This window comes from Gossypium hirsutum, chromosome A02 (genome assembly GCF_007990345.1).
Source record: "Gossypium hirsutum isolate 1008001.06 chromosome A02, Gossypium_hirsutum_v2.1, whole genome shotgun sequence".
Classification (NCBI taxonomy): domain Eukaryota; kingdom Viridiplantae; phylum Streptophyta; class Magnoliopsida; order Malvales; family Malvaceae; genus Gossypium; species Gossypium hirsutum.
Genome location: NC_053425.1, coordinates 74,300,608 through 74,316,921, shown reverse-complemented (window position 1 = coordinate 74,316,921; position 16,314 = coordinate 74,300,608). Strand labels below are relative to the sequence as shown.

The window sequence follows — 16,314 nt, the reverse complement described above, 5'->3', positions numbered from 1 at the left end:
GTCTGGTAGAACAGACAAATGCACGTTCATCGCTCGTAAAGCAAACAATGACTTCCGGCTTAAGGCGTCCGCAACCACGTTAGCCTTTCCCGGGTGGTAATCAATGACAAGCTCGTAATCTTTCAACAACTCAAGCCAACGTCTTTATCGCAGATTCAAGTCTCGTTGAGTCATCAAATATTTGAGACTTTTGTGATCCGAAAATACATGGCACTTCTCACAAAACAGATAATGTCGCCATATTTTTAAAGCAAACACGATGGCAGCTAGTTCGAGATCATGGGTCGGATAATTCCTCTCGTGTGGCTTCAATTTTCTCGACGCATAGGCCACGACTCGACCTTCTTGCATCAATACGCAACCCAACCCAAGTAGGGATGCGTCACTATAAATGACAAACTCTTTACCTGATTCGGGTTGCACCAAAATTGGAGCTTCAGTCAAATGAGTTTTCAGTTGGTCGAAACTTTTCTGACATTTCTCCGTCCACTCGAACTTAACATCCTTTTGAAGTAGCTTCGTCATTGGTGTGGCTATCATCGAGAAACCTTTCACAAATCGTCGGTAATAACCGGCGAGCCCCAAAAAGCTCCGAACTTCAGTAACATTTCTCGGAGGTTTCCAGTCCAGTATGGCTGAAATTTTGTTCGGGTCAACTCGAATACCCGACGCGGATACCACATGACCCAAGAAGCTAACCTCTCTTAACCAGAACTCACACTTACTAAACTTAGCATATAACTGCTTATCCCGCAAAATTTGCAGCACTAGCCTCAGATGCTCAGCATGTTCGGTCTCGTCTCTTTAATAGACCAAAATGTCATCAATGAACACCACTACGAACCGATCCAAATACGGCCTGAAGATCCGATTCATCAAATCCATAAATACTGCAGGGGCATTAGTGAGCCCAAACGGCATCACTAAGAATTCGTAGTGACCATATCTCGTTCTGAAGGCAGTTTTGGGAATATCTGAATCTCGGATTCGCAACTGATAATAGCCCGATCTCAAATCTATTTTTGAGAACACTGAGGCTCCCTTTAGTTGGTCGAACAAATCATCGATGCGCGGCAACGGATAATTGTTCTTTATCGTCACTTTATTCAGCTGACGATAGTCAATGCACAACCTCATGGTTCCGTCCTTCTTTTTCACGAACAATACTGGTGCACCCCAAGGTGAGAAACTTGGTCGAGCGAAACCTCTATCCGTCAGTTCTTGCAACTGAGCTTTCAACTCCTTTAACTCGGTTGGTGCCATACGATACGGAGCTATCGAAATCGGCGTAGTCCCAGGTACAAGCTCAATACCAAACTCTACCTCCCGAACAGGTGGTAAACCCGGTAATTCTTTCGGAAAAACATCCGGGTATTCACAAACCACCGGCACAGATTCGGGTTTCTTTTCTAATTCTTTGTCACCAAGTACATACGCAAGGTATGCTTCGCACCCTTTTCTTACATATTTCTGTGCCAACATTGCTGATATTACAGCTGGCATCCCCTCCAAGTCCGCAGACTCAATTCGGACTACTTCGTTATTTGCGCACCTCAAATCAATAGTCTTGCTCTTGCAATTCACAATCGCATCATGCGCGGTCAACCAATCCAACCCAAGGATAACATCAAATTCATCAAACGGCAAAAGCATCAAGTCCGCCGGAAAACAGGAACCTCGAATTTCCAGGGGACATTTCTTACACACTTTGTCGACAAGCACGTAACGACCCAAGGGATTTGACACCCGAATTACGAACTCAGTAGACTCAATAGGTAAAGTCTTACTGGATGCTAAGGTTTCACATATGTAAGAATGAGTAGAACCGGGGTCAATCAAAGCAATTACATTAGTATCAAAGAGAGTGAATGTACCGGTGATAACATCAGGCGAAGAAGCATCCTCGCGGGCACGTATAGCATAAGCTCTAGCAGGCGCACGGGCTTCGGATCTGGTTATATCATCTCTAGATCCTCTCTGACCACCACTAGCATTGCCCATATTTCCAGATGGTCTACCTCGAGCAGTGGTAGCACCCGGTCTCCCACTCTGATTTGCATTCTGTCCCGACAACCTCGGGCAATCTTTAATGAAGTGGTCAACTGATCCGCATTTGTAACAGGAGCGGTCAGGAAATCTACAACTCCCCGAATGCCATTTACCGCAATATCGGCATTTCGTCCTGTCTCGACGTTCATTCCCAACACTGGCGACCGAAGTGCCTCGTGTACCCACAGGGGGTCGATCACGATCTCGTCCAAAAAGGCCCGAAGTGCCTCTAAACTGGCCCGCATCATCTCGAAATCTCTTCGATGTCTGTTGAAGAGACCTTCCCGAGGATCTTTTACGAAACTCTCCAGTTCCCTCATCAACTCTTTGCTTTTCTTTTCTAAGCTCTTCGGCTTTACAAGCTCGTTCAACAAGTACCACGAACTCTCGTATTTCAAGAACGCCAACGAACATTTTTATATCTTCATTCAGCCCATCCTCGAAGCGTTTACACATAATAGCTTCGGACGAAACACATTCCCGAGCGTATTTGCTAAGTCTAACAAATTTTCGCTCGTAATCAGTAACCGACATGGAGCCTTGCTTAAGCTCAAGAAATTCCTTCCGTTTTTGATCAACAAATCTCTGACTGATATACTTTTTCCGAAACTCAGTTTGGAAAAACTCCCAAGTTACTTGCTCTCGGGGCACAATAGAAGTCAGAGTACTCCACCAATAGTAGGCAGAATCACGTAGCAAGGAGATAGCACACTTTAGGCATTCATCGGGTGTACAAGATAGCTCATCGAGTACCCGGATAGTGTTGTCCAGCCAAAATTCAGCTTGCTCGGCATCATCGCTATCCATAGCCTTAAATTCAGTAGCCCCATGTTTTCGGATTCTGTCAACTGGGGGCTTATTTGACCTTATTTGGTCTGTTACCGGTGGTATTGTAGGTGCGGGGGTAGTATTTGTCGGGAATGGAGGTTGTGGAACAGCCATATTAGTTCGAATGTATTGGTTAAACCAATCATTCATCACGCTATAGAATGCTTGTCTAGCTTCATCATTCGGATTACTAGCATTAGGTTGAGAGTCCGCCGGCACTGTCCCTTGTGCGGGAGCAGGCGCTACACTCTCAAGATCATCAGCTACCTCTCGGTCACGATCGGGATCCATTACTATAAATAAACACATTTACAATTGTCAGAAATCACCACACTATCAAGTAATCACATAAAATGGCATGTATAGCTAGACCCAAAACCTTACGGTAGTCCTAGAATCGACTAAACCGTAGCTCTGATACCAATAAAATGTAACACCCCGAACCCGAGACCGACACCGGAGTCGGACACGAGATGTTAACAAACTTTGAAAAATTTTTCCAGACACTGCCCAGTCCGAGTACTAGTCGCTTCAAAAATCATATCTTGAGTTTCACAACTCGAAAATCAATTTTGTGATTTTTCCCTGAAACTAGACTCATGTCCCCACCTATGTATTTTTTTCTAGAATTTTTGGTCAGGCCAATTAGTACAGTTTATTAGTCAAAGTCTCCCATGTTACAGGAGTCGACTACACTGACCTTTTCCCATTACGACTTGGATATCTCTCTGCACAGAGCTTCAATACTGATGCCGTTTGTTTCTATGGAAACTAGACTCAGTGAGGAATCCATACATATATTGTATGACCCCTAATTATCTCTGGTCAATTTATAGTGAATTTCCAAAGGCGGAACAGGGAATCCAGAAACTGTTCTGGCCCTGTTCCACAAGAACCCGAATATCTCTTACTGTACTGTTCCTATGATTGTTTCGTTACTTCCATATGAAAGTAGATTCATCAAGGTTCGATTACATAATTTATTCACTATTTAATTCCACTCCGACGAATTCTTGTGATTTTTCCAATCCACACCACTGCTGCTATCAGCTTCTGTTTTCAAAGTAAACCTTACCTAATTTGGGGTTTCATGGACCAACTAGGGCCTTGTCATACATAAGCCCACATATGATCATACTTAGCCATTCTAGTGGCTGATCATTTGCTCAACACTTCCATTCCAACTATAGTTACATCATGAAACCATCTATACATTCATAAACACGAATGGTCTAATGCCATACTCCACTTCTACAAGCCATTTTCGCATGGCTGTACACTTATACATTTCATAAAGTACTCGAAAAACAACAATGGGTAGTCCTATACATGCCATATCAAGATTCAACCAAAATAGTACCCAAAAGAGCCTTTGATAGTGTGGGCGACTTCGACTTCAAGATCCTGAGTCCGATAGCTGGAGAACCAAAAATCTATAAAACAGAGGAGCAGTGTAACGAGTAAGCAATTTATGCTTAGTAAGTTTGAGCAAGGAATTCCAGCATAAACAAAGAATAACACACATTTGGCTAAATGGAATATTTCATAATACGCAATTTACCGATATCAAACTTGCTTCACAACATTAACAACCCTTATGTACATACACAATAGACTAACTTAGCCGAAGGCCGGTAGCTCGTTTATCAACTGAGCGAACATTTATTTGTAAGGGCTCGATTAAATTTAACACATACGTAACATATCCCCATATTGGGATGTTTTTCGAGTATTCGCTGAAATTTTACAGCAAGCTCATTCATTACCAAATCACGTACCTTCGGGATTTAACCGGATATAGCTCCTCGTTCAAATGCCTTCGGGACATAGCCCGGTTTTAGTAACTCACACAATGCCTTCGGGACATAACCCGGATTTAACAACTCGCACGAATGCCTTCGGGACTTAACCCGGATTTAATAACTCGCACGAATGCCTTCGGGACTTAACCCGGATTTAATAACTCGCACGAATGCCTTCGGGACTTAACCCGGATTTAGTATCTCGCACAAAGGCCTTCGGATCTTAGTCCGGATATATTCACTTAGCACAAAGCCTTCGGGACTTAGCCCGGACAGCATTCAATTAATCATGCACATCTAACAATAATTCATGGCACATTCATATTTCATTTTCATTTGCGAAACTCAAACACAAGGCACATATCATCCTTGCACATTCGGCTCAATAGCCTCACATAGAGCATGATTTAATCACATCGTAATTTAAGCTCTCTTACTCAAGAACTTACCTCGGGTGTTGTCGAACGATTCCGCTAGCTATTCAACCACTTTTTCCTTCCCTTTATCGGATTTATTTCCCCTTTGCTCTTGAGCTTAATCAAACAAATAAATTGATTTCATCATTTAGGCATCAAAAAGATGAACACAAGGCACTTAGCCCATATTTATACATTAGACATTAAAGTCTCATACATGCAAAAATCATGCATCAACACAACATATTAGCTAATTTCTTTCCCCTTGGCCGAATATGCATGTCTATTTTTGGGGTCGATTTCAACACTTAATACACACATATACACACTAGTAAAGCATCCTCCCCCTTTTCATCAATTTAACACATGCATTGCTCATTAACATGCAAAGTTACATTCGGCCTTAGCACACATCTTGCTAGCCGATTCTTCTCCATTTAGCAACCAATGCACATATGTGCTCACACAAAAATGCTAAAAAGGAGGTTCAAGAATCATCAAGCCATCATCACATGCATCATTAACAAGCTTCATATTTTGCATGCAATGGCATTAACACAACCTCGACCTAGGCCGAATCTTAACTCATCCTCATGCCTCATCACCACAACATCAAACATCAACCAAGAATGATGCATCCATGGTCAAGTGCCATTTCCATCACATAGCAAGATTTAGACCATGGGCTAACAACTAAAACATGCATGCATCTCATGGAACATCATCAAACATACCTTAGCCTAGCTACATGCATGGCCGAATCTCTTCACCTTTCTTCTTCTTTCCTCCTTAAAATTTTTGGCCAAGGATGAACCAAAGGATGAGAAATTTTTTTCTTTGTTTTTCTTTCTAATTTAGGCTAAAATGAAGGTGAGAAAGGATGAACACAAATTTTTCTCCTTTCTTCTCTTTAGCTCACGGCAATGGGGGGGCAACCACACATTTTTTTTTCTTTTGTTTCCATTTCTTTATTACCCATACTCCTTATTTTATTCTTCCATTAACAAAACATGTTTCATGACATGTTTTGCCCATCATTCCTTGTCATGGCCGGCCACTACTCATTAGGGGGGGAAATTTGACATGCAAGTCCCCCCTTTGTCCACATGCACTAATAGGTCCTCACACATTGACCTATCACATTTTAGAATTTTCTCACATAAGTCCTATTAACTAAATTCACATGAAATCAACCAAATTGAAGCTTGAAATTTTCACACATTCATAATTACATAATCTAGACAATAAGTATCACATTCAAACATTTTGGTGACTCGGTTTAGCGGTCCCGAAACCACTTCCCGACTAGGGTCAACTTTGGGCTGTCACAAATTAGGCCATGTTAAATACCCTTGAAATCTTTAAGTGTGTATGGATGTTAGAGGGTGACCAAAGGCTTGGAAAATAGTCTTAAAAAGGTCCACAAGAGTAGACACACGGGTATGTGTCTAGGATGTGTTTGACACACGATCAACCCCCATGGGCGTGTTGCCTAGCCGTGTGTCCCTACACTTAAAATTTTAGGTCAGTTTGCGTGGTAGTAAACAGACGGTCAGAGACCCGGCCATGTGTCTCAACTGTGTGGAGGACACGGCCTAGCACACAGGCATGTGCCTCAAAATGAGCGATGATGTCATAAACAGAATGTTCAGGTTTTTGGACATGGGCGTGTCTAGGCCGTGTGAGGGACACGGGCCAAGGGCACCGGCGTGTGCTCGACCGTGTGAAAACCCCTATAGGTTTGAAATGGAAAATAAATTCAATTAATTCCACACGGGTAAAGGACATGGGTGTGTCCTAAGCACACGGGCGTGTGCGTTGCCTCCAACAAGCATGTGAAGCTTAAACCTAGAAATTTTCCTAAGATTTTCTTAGGCTCTCGGTTTAGTCCTAGACCATTCTTAATGCATGTTTTGGGTCTCGTAGGCCCATAATAGGGACACTATGAATGTGTTTGATTGGTTTTAATTTGGAACGAAATTTTATATCCCGTGATTTTTCAGAAATATCATGTTTGTGTACGATAATGCCCCGTACCTTGTCTCTGTCTTAAGAACGAGTAAGGGGTGTTACAGTCAAACTCAGCCATGCTAATAGAGCTCGTAGGTCACTCATCGACTTCCTACTCAAGGGATCTGTGACCACGTTTGCCTTCCCAAGGGGATATTCTATCACACAATCGTAGTCATTTAGCAGTTCTATCCATGACCTCCGTCACAAGTTCAGTTCTTTCTGGTAAGTAAATACTTGAGGCTCTTACGGTTTGTATAAATAGTGCATTTTTTGCCATATAGGTAGTGTTGTCAAATCTTGAGTGCGAACACCACTGCTACTAGCTCTAGATCATGAGTTGGGTAGTTTCACTCGTGATATTTAAACTTTCTAGAAGCATAAACCACCACCTTGCCTTCCTACATTAGCATATAGCCAAGAGCCATGTGCGAAGCATCACTGTAGACTACAAATTTTTTCCCCGATTTTGATTGTATCAACACAAGTGCTTTAGTGAATATCGCCTTAAGTTTTTCAAAACTCTTTTACCTTTCTTCTGTTCATGCAAACTCCTCGTGTTTCTGCAATTGCTTTGTTAAGGGTGCCACAATGGTGGCGAACACTTTTACAAATCTACGATAGTATCTTGCAAGCCCCAGAAAGCTTTGTAATTTAGTAACACTCTTTGGTGAACTCCACTCTAAAATTGCCTCGGTCTTCTTTGGGTCACATGAACTCTCTTTGTCGAAACCTCATAACCCAAGAATCTTATCTCTTTGAGCTAAAACTTAAACTTGCTAAGATTTACGAACAATTGCTTCTCTCGTATAATCTGTAGAACAGTTCACAGGTAAGCATCACGATCTTCTTCAGCTTGCTAATACACTAGAATATCATCAATGAAGACTACCACACACCAATCCAAGTACTTACGGAACACTCTATTCATCAAGTTCATGAATGCAGCAGGTGCATTTGTCAGTCCAAAAGGCATGACCAAAAATTCATAATGCACATACCTTGTTCTAATTGTTTTCTTTAATCCATCTACCTCCTTTACCTTAAATTGATAGTATAGGTAGGTCTATCTTTGGGAACATTATGACACCTTGTAGCTGGTCGAAACATGTCATCGATTCATGGCAATGGCTACCTACTTTTGTAGTAAATTTGTTTAACTATCTGTAGTCGATGCACATCCTCAAGCTATCAGCTTTCTTCTTTACAAACAGAACTGGCAAACCCTATGGTAATCAAGCCTCTATCAAGCAACTCATATAGTTGTATCTTCAATTCTTTAAGCTCTTTTGGTGCCATACAATAAGGTGTAATAGACACTGGTGAAATACTAGGGTATAGTTCAATGTCGAACTCCATCTCACGATCTGAGGGTAAACCAGCTAGCTCATCCGTAAGCCAAGCCCATGTCCTAACCTTGTGGATTATTTGAAAGTCAAAAATTTTAGAGGGGTGAGCTTTTAAAGCCCAGTGTGAGTCTTACTTAAAATATAATAGTGAATAAATCACATTCAGAAAGATGATAAAAAGTACAACAACAGGTCAATTTGACATATATTGATATGCATGGCAATGTAAATGCAGAATTTCTTTCAGAAATCAATGTGTAGTTTTTAGAAAATGCTCTGACCCAACTATGCTATACACCATAAAAGAGTTCTCCTAGAACTCATCCACCCATTAACGCAACAATATTATGGACAACCCACCAGATAATGTAGACAAGCTACCAAATACAGATAATTGTGGACAAGCCATAAGAATTGTAGATATACTGCCAGATAATGTGGTTAAACCACCAAAATATGTAGATTATTAAACTTCCAGAATCTTCCTCTGTACAATTTTATCCCAACCCTTTGCATGTGATATGGCATATAGAACAAAATTTTTCAGTACACATGCTTAACATGTGATAAACCGTAATTTATACATATTTCCCCCATATTTAACGTATTTTATAGATGATTTTCCATTAGATTTGGTGAATTTGATGCTCCTAATGCTTTAAATTTCATGTTTTTCACTTAGGAGAGCATAGGAGAGTGAAAGGAACGAGAAACTGGCCAAAAATAGAGAAAATGGGCCAAAGTACGAAATCCACACGGCCTAGACCTCCTCACACGGACTAACCACAAGGCCGTGTCAATCTAACAGGCTTGAGCACGGCCTGAAGTAATCGAACACGGGCGTGTCACACGGGTATGTCCCTGCCGAGCCCAAGTTAAGTCCAATTCGGAAAAGGCCACTTTTGAGGGCTTCTAGGCATTCCAAAGCCTATAAGTACACCCTAGAATAGGAGAAAAAGAGGAGACGGAGAATAGAGGGTAAGGAATTACCCCAAGGAAGCCGATTGAACCATCTCAGAAGTCGGATTCATCATTAAGACTGAAGATCTCTCCTCAATTTCCCTTCAAGAGTTTTGGGTTTTCTTTATTTTTTATATTCTTTATTCTTTTGAGATGTTTTCTTATTTAGTTATGAACTAAATCCCCTAAATACCTAAGGGGAATGAAACCTAAGACGAATCTTGTTATTATTTTCTGAATCGTATGATAAATATTTAACTTGTTCTTAATTATGTGTTCTTAATTCTTGTTTTGATATCCCAGGATACTGATTCAAGACATGCTCTTATTCAGAGGAGGAATAGATCCTGTCTAAGAGTACTTTTGTCATAATTAAGCGGAGTTGTTTGCGCGCTTAGAAATAGGGTGATAAGATTTTGCCGGATTAGGGTGAAACCTAATAAGGGGATCCATAGATCGAGTTAATGGAACCCTAGAGTGTTAATTAGAGAAAAGTCTCGGTTATTCAATCTAGGGATTAGATGTTATTAGTCTTGAATAGGGATAATAACTTAGGGATCTGTACGGAACAATTTGAATGAATAAATCATCCGATTCGGAGCCAGAATAACAAGTAAAGTCTAGGTGGATTTTTCCTTAGGTGTTATCTCAAGTCAATAGATTTTCCCAAAAGCAATTCCCCAACTCTTTGCTCTGTGCGTTCTTAGTTTAGATAATTAGTTAAATTAAAACAAAACCCCATTATTCTTAGGCTATATAATAAAAAGACAATCATTACTAGTACTTTTGGTTCCCTTGGGTACGATATCCTAGTCTTGCCATTACTATACTATTGTTCGGTAGGTGCGCTTGCCTTTTCGTCGTGATAATAGTTAGTCTAGGTTTGATCTTCATTATAAATATTTATTACTTGCTACGAATCACGCGATCAACATGCAAATCAAATTTCTTTGTGTACTAACACGTAGAACATCCTTTACATGCAAGTTAAATCTCATTATTAGAAACAGTGTCATGATACAATATTTTTCATACAAAACAAAATATGGCCATTACATCACATATCATGAGTGTTGGGTAAAAATAAGCAATGTATCTTATCTATCATTGAATCACACAACAAAATCACAGTATAACATATATAAATAGTGCATAATTACTTGAATTTCAATCATTTTAACAAATTTAATAACCCCTTATTCATATACTTAGTGTACTCAAATGTTTCCATGTCCCATGATATACTTAGTCTAATCAAATGTTTCCATGTCCCACGATATACTTAGTCTACTCAAATGTTTCCATGTCCCACGATCTTAATAACATAATATTAATTTTATACTTAAATTTATTAAACAATTATATTCATACCACACATTGTTTATAAGTTAAAACCCACACCTTGGTTTAGTGGACCTAATGAAACCCTTGACTCATTTCCACATCTATTCTTAGATCCAACCCATTCAATCACATATATGAATCCAAAATAATGATTCGCCAATCATGTTATTTTATTATCACCCTCATTCTTTTTATAAAAATGTTTTAAATCCAAAAATAAATATCCAATTCATACTTACGAATAAAGGTTAATAGTGATCTAAATGGTTGGTGATTGATTCTTCATTACAATCAATATTAGGTTAGCATCAAAAGATCATTCGGTCAACACTCAAAATGACTAGGAAAAATAAAGGATATGTCCAATATTAGCAATACTTACAATGTAGATAAATCAACACGATAATGATGACTACTAAGGATTAGAAGCAGTGGCAATGATATCTAAAGATTTAAAACATTTAACAGAATAAGCGAATTAAAGGTTATAATCAATAATAATATTGACATGAGAAAGAAAAGAGAAGAGGAGGAAAACTATTAGGATACGGTGGAAATCCTGCGATTCGCAATAGTAGATGACGATAATCATGGCGGCAGTTATGACGGTGGTAGGTGGTTAAGACGGGTGGCGCAAGGGCGACTCCAAGGTAGGGGAGTAGCGTATGGTGCTGGTCAAGATAATGGTCACAAAAACTAAAAGAAATGAAAGCAAGGAAGTGGTCGAGAACAACTAGAAAGGGGTGGCGCAAGGTGGTTGGTGGGAGGAGAAATGAGAGGTTTTTGCTAACATGAAAACAAAATGGTGAGTATGGATACAATGGTTGGAAGGCTACCCTAGTCAAACTTACTCATTTTGGCAACAATAGGGGACAAAGGATAAAATTATGGATCATGGGGGAAAAATGGAGTGATAGGGGGAATAAAAGAGGAATGTTGACTCAACAAAAGGGGAAAGAAATCTTCCCTATTAGACAATAATATGGGACGGGAATAGGGGGTTGACCCTTGTTAAAATTGTCAAAAATTTAATTAAAAAAGATGAAGGAGTGGGGATTTGATCATAGGACCTTTAGGAAATTAATTAAGCTCTTTACCACTAAGCCACTTTAGTTACTTGATAATGCACTAACGAATTAAATTAAAAAGTATAGGGTGTGATAACTCTATCCTCCTTAAAAATAAATTTAGTCCTTAAAATTTACCTGGTCAGAGTAAGTGGGGGTATTAACATCACATTGAATCTTCAGATTCCCAAGTGGCTTTCTTAGCTCCATGATTCTGCCATAATACCTTTACTAGAGGAATCTGCTTACAGTTATGTCACTAATAGTTTCTTATATCCCAATCCCCAATTTATCAGCCATCAAGTAAGACACATACAATTGGGTCAAACAATTATCAACCAAAGTGAAGTACTAAATAGAATTAATTGTAAAAGTACCTGCTATGACGTCGGCTGTGTCATGGTCCTCTTTGCGTCTCACCGTATGGACAAGTATAGGCTATAACACGTCTAACCTGTCTCTATCGTTGGACTAGGGTTTTAGAGCATTACCAATCAACTGCAAAACATTTAACATTATACTATTAAATAGATTAAAAATATTAAATAACAACCAATCAGATGCATTTTGTCCCTGAATCGAGCCTTTGAGGCTCTAAAAATAGCTTATAAGTGATTCGAGACTTGGAAACACAAAAATTTACACACTTTTTCATATCCTTTTTAACCTAAATTCATGCGAATTCGGTTAAATTCTTGTCGAAAAATAATTAATTTTTATAAAATAATTAAAGTGCACTTAAAATATGAACTTATTTAATTTTAGTTAATTTTATAATTAATTTTGATTAATTTTGGTTATTTTCGACAGAATTGTACAAAGGGCGAAAAATGGCTCAACAGACACTACTAGAAGCACAAAATCGAGAAGCAATTTGAAGTATAGAGGCAAATTAATTTTCAGCCTAAGATAGTCCAAAATTATGTGTATTAATTCATAATTTAATTAATTTTAATTTATATCCAAGTTAACTTGGGTTAATAAATTATTATTAATTAATTATGAAAAAATGGTCCGATTGAATTGAACCGAGTGAACCGAACCAGCCAAGAAAAGGACAGCCTAAAACCGTCCAAGTGTTGACCCAATTAAGCTCATTAGCTAATTATTTAAGCTTGCAAAGAGGCCCTTGAAGACTTGTTCAAATTGCAAATTAACCCCTCCACAATTCGTGGCTTTGTAGATTTGCCCCAAACCATATTTAGCAAAGTTGAAGCCATCAACTTTGCCACATAGATGGTCAGCCAACGTATGGCTCTTTGGCTGCTATTTTTAGAAAATTTTAGCTGCCATATTCAGCTATAAAAACCCCCCTTGGCTGATCATTCAAAGCATCCCTTATTCATTCACATCTCTTCTTTCCTCTCTTACTTTCTCCTCTCATTTTCCCATTCCAAGTCCCTTGCTCTCTTGCCAATTTCTCCTCTTGGAAACAGGTATTCATCAGCCATTTTAGAGCAACATTGAAGTGTTCATAGTAGCCTTGACCGGCAAGGACAACAGAGAATGAAGACGGAGCAAACTAGTCAAGCCACGGAGAAACACCGGATTTGATTCTTGTTCCCTATCTCTTTAATTTTTGTTGTTGTTATGATGAACATATCTATAAATATTTATGTTGTTGGAATGGTTAATTTAATCAGTTTAGCTTGAATTTAATTTTTGTTGGTTTGATTGCATTTCATATGCTTAAATTATTTAAATTGTGTTTATGCTGTTATAGGCCTCGGTAAAATGCTTGATTAAGTAAAATCATGCCTAAGTTATTCTCACATTACGATTGTGAGGTAACTAATGAATTAGTTTTTTAAATGGATTGAAATTGTAATTAATGGACACAATACTTACTCAGTGCATATTTATTCTTCTAAGGTAGCTGAAGGTTAAATTAACATTGTATCTATTGGTACATTTGCCTTGCATAACTTGCAAGATTATTGTGATTAAACTGTTTTAAGGTAAGGATACCTTGTTACCTCACATACCCTTTCATGTGCTTATTAGATTTTATTAATCGTTTGAATTGACATAGGGATATGCAAAAGATTAGTTCAATTTAATGAGTATGTATGTGTAATAACATGTTTTCTTATTAAAATCTATTTAACCATTTGAATTAACATATGGGTATGTTAAGAGATGAATGGATTTGTGTAGGTGAGTATGTTCAAAAGTTATCAAATTACCGAGTTGTCGTGAATTTATTCGTAACAACATAAACATGAGTTTAATAATTATAAGTTAAAGAAATGTAATTAATCCAACACAATTATGTCATCTTGATTAAATTGTATTTTGAAATCGTGCAGTTGAGATTTATTTCTTTAGTTTACTTAGTTTAAAATCTTAATTTTTAATCACCTTCTTCAAACATTTTTCTTCACCAAAGTGTTTTAAATAGCATTCATAAATAATTCTTTTCACAGTCCCTATGCGTACGATAACTCAATATTTACTTGTCACCTTATTACTTGTTGCGATTGTGTACACTTGCACATTACCGTCATTCCAAGTTTTTGGCGTCGTTGCCAGGACTGTGTTTTAAAAAGTCATTATTCGTGAATTTGCCAGTTTTGCAGTTTGGTTTAATTTTCTATTTAAACTTTAACTTAATTAATTTTTCTATGATTATTTCAGGTGTTTATGAGTATTGACCAAATTATTGACCTACTTCTTGTAGACCCTAAGATTGAATGAACTTTTCGAGAGCAGAGAAGACAAGCAAATCATAGAAGGACTGAAGAGATGAACTTTAAAAATCCAAATCAAGGAAACGGAGCAAACCCTACTCAAAATCCTATCCTTATTGTTGATGATAGGGATAGAGCTTTAAGACAGTATGCCGTGCCAGTGTTTCATGATCTTAATTCAGGTATTAGGAGACCCAAATTTGAGGCACAACAGTTTAGGCTGAAGCCAGTCATGTTCCAGATGCTTCAAACAGTGGGCCAATTCAGTGGAATGCCTACCGAAGATCCTCACCTACACTTAAGGCTATTTATGGAGGTGAGCAATTCTTTCAAGTTAGCCGGAGTACCCGAAGATGCATTATGATTGAAGTTGTTCCCATATTCACTAAGGGACAGAGCTCGAGCCTGGTTGAATTCATTGCCACCAAATTCAATTTCCACATGGCAAGAGTTTGCAGAAAGATTCCTTATGAATTATTTCTCACCTAGCAAGAATGCTAAGTTGAGGAACGAGATTACTGCCTTCCAACAAATGGATGATGAATCCTTGCATGAGGCATGGGAAAGGTACAAAAAGTTATTACGAAAGTGCCTTCATCACGAAATCACACATTGCATCCAACTTGAGACATTTCATAATGGTCTCAATGCTCACACAAAGATGGTAGTAGATGCTTCTACTAACGGTGCTCTCATTTCTAAGTCTTATAGTGAGGCTTACGAAATCATTGAGAGGATTGCCAGCAACAATTACCTATGGCCAACCAATCGAGCAGCGTTAAGAAGACGAGTTGCCAGAATACATGAAGTAAATGCTCTTACTTCACTCGCATATCAGGTATCATCAATATCCTGAATGTTAAAAACTCTTACTACTAATGGGTCTAACAATTTTGCAGCACAACCACCAACCCAATTTGAAAATATAGCCTGTGTCTATTGTGGGGAAGGACATTTGTTTGAATAATGTCCATCAAACCCAGAATCCATGTACTATATAGGTAACCAGAACCAAAATCGAGGAAAGCAAGGACTGCAATCCAATTTCTATAACCCATCGTGGCGAAACCACCCAAATTTTTTCTAGAGTCGCCAAGAGGTTGGAACCAGTAATACTTACGCCCAACCTAGATCAACCCAGCCACCTAGTTTTCTCCAAAAAGTTCAGAAACCAACCCAAGCTGAACCATCCAATGGCTTAGAAAATCTGTTAAAGGCATACATGGCCAAGAATAATGCCTTAATCCAAAGCCAAGCAGCTACATTGAAAAACCTGGAAAACCAAATAGGCTAGCTTGCAACTAAACTCAGGAACCGACTACAAGATGCTTTACCTAGTGATACGAAGAATTCGAGGAATCCGGGGAAGGAATATTGCAAAGTGTTGACATTGAGGAGTGGAAAGACAGTAGAGCCCAACACCATCAAAGTTGAAAAGGAGCAAGCTGACACTCGAGATTCAGAGAAATTTCAACTGAGTGTTGAAATTCCAGTTTCACAAGAACCAGAATTTGCAAAACTCGACAAGGTAATTTCAGAACCAGCTAATTCTGATAAACTAATAACTCCTTAGATACAGAATTGCCACAAAAGATGAATCAACCAGTTTCGGTAAAGAAACCACCACCACCCTACCCTCAAAGACTTCAAAAGTAGAAGCAGGAGATTCAATTCAAGAAGTTCCTAGACGTACTCAAGCAACTTCATATCAACATCCTATTGGTTGAGGCACTTGAGCAAATGCTGAACTACGTCAAATTTATGAAAGATATCCTATCCCAAAAACATAGACTTGGAGA

General features: G+C 38.7%; 1 non-coding gene across 1 annotated transcript; it reads right to left on the bottom strand.

Moving 5' to 3' along the window:
• Positions 1-15,014: 15,014 nt before the first annotated feature.
• Positions 15,015-15,121, bottom strand: LOC121217012 (small nucleolar RNA R71). Its single transcript, XR_005913207.1, has one exon. It is a non-coding gene; the product is annotated as a small nucleolar RNA R71 (small nucleolar RNA).
• Positions 15,122-16,314: the final 1,193 nt, after the last annotated feature.